The following is a 701-nucleotide window of genomic DNA, read 5'->3' as shown; positions in this document are numbered from 1 at the left end:
CGGCGCGGGCTCGCTGCCCTCCGCCGTCACGGAGCTGCCACGGGGCCCGAGGGGAGGGCGGCCTCACTGAGGCTGCCGGCTGTGGAGGGGCCCCGGCGGCCGAAACCGCGACAGTCGTGGGGACGGCGGGCCTGGGAAGTGGGTCCGGTACCCGGGCGGCAGCGCAAGAGCAGCTTCTGAGGGGCAGGGGTTCGCTGCCACCCGCCGCTGCTGTGCAGAACGAGCGGCGCCGGGGTCTGGTCCCGGGGAACTTCAGCCCCTCCTCTCGGCCCTGCCCTCGGCCTGGCTCACGGGGCCCGTGGGGCGTGGGGAGGAGGAGGCCTGAGCGTCCTGAGGGGACACGGGGCAAGGGAGGCACAGGGTCCGGCCTCAGTGTCAGCGGCCCTCCTCCCAACGGCGGGGAAGGCGGCCGAAAGCTCCTCCTGAAGCTCGAAGGCCCCTTTTTCTGGGGAGCCCCTCTTCGCCCCTTCCTCCCTGAGCTAAAGTACCGGGGGGAGGGGACAGGGCGGGGGGCTGGCCCAGGTGACGGGGAACATGAAAAGGGGATTGTCAGCTAAGGAGAACCAGCTCTCCCAAAGTGAGGAATGCAGGGCTTTCCTTTGTATGGGAAGATGCCAGAGTCCAGCTCACCGAATTCCTTCCTTTGATATGCACCTCAGCTCTCTGGGGCCTGCATTCTGTATTTGCATATCCTGGGTTCC

The sequence above is a fragment of the Physeter macrocephalus genome, chromosome 7 (assembly GCF_002837175.3).
Source record: "Physeter macrocephalus isolate SW-GA chromosome 7, ASM283717v5, whole genome shotgun sequence".
NCBI lineage: Eukaryota > Metazoa > Chordata > Mammalia > Artiodactyla > Physeteridae > Physeter > Physeter macrocephalus.
The sequence above is the reverse complement of the archived record's forward strand: the minus strand, read 5'-3'. Positions refer to the sequence as shown.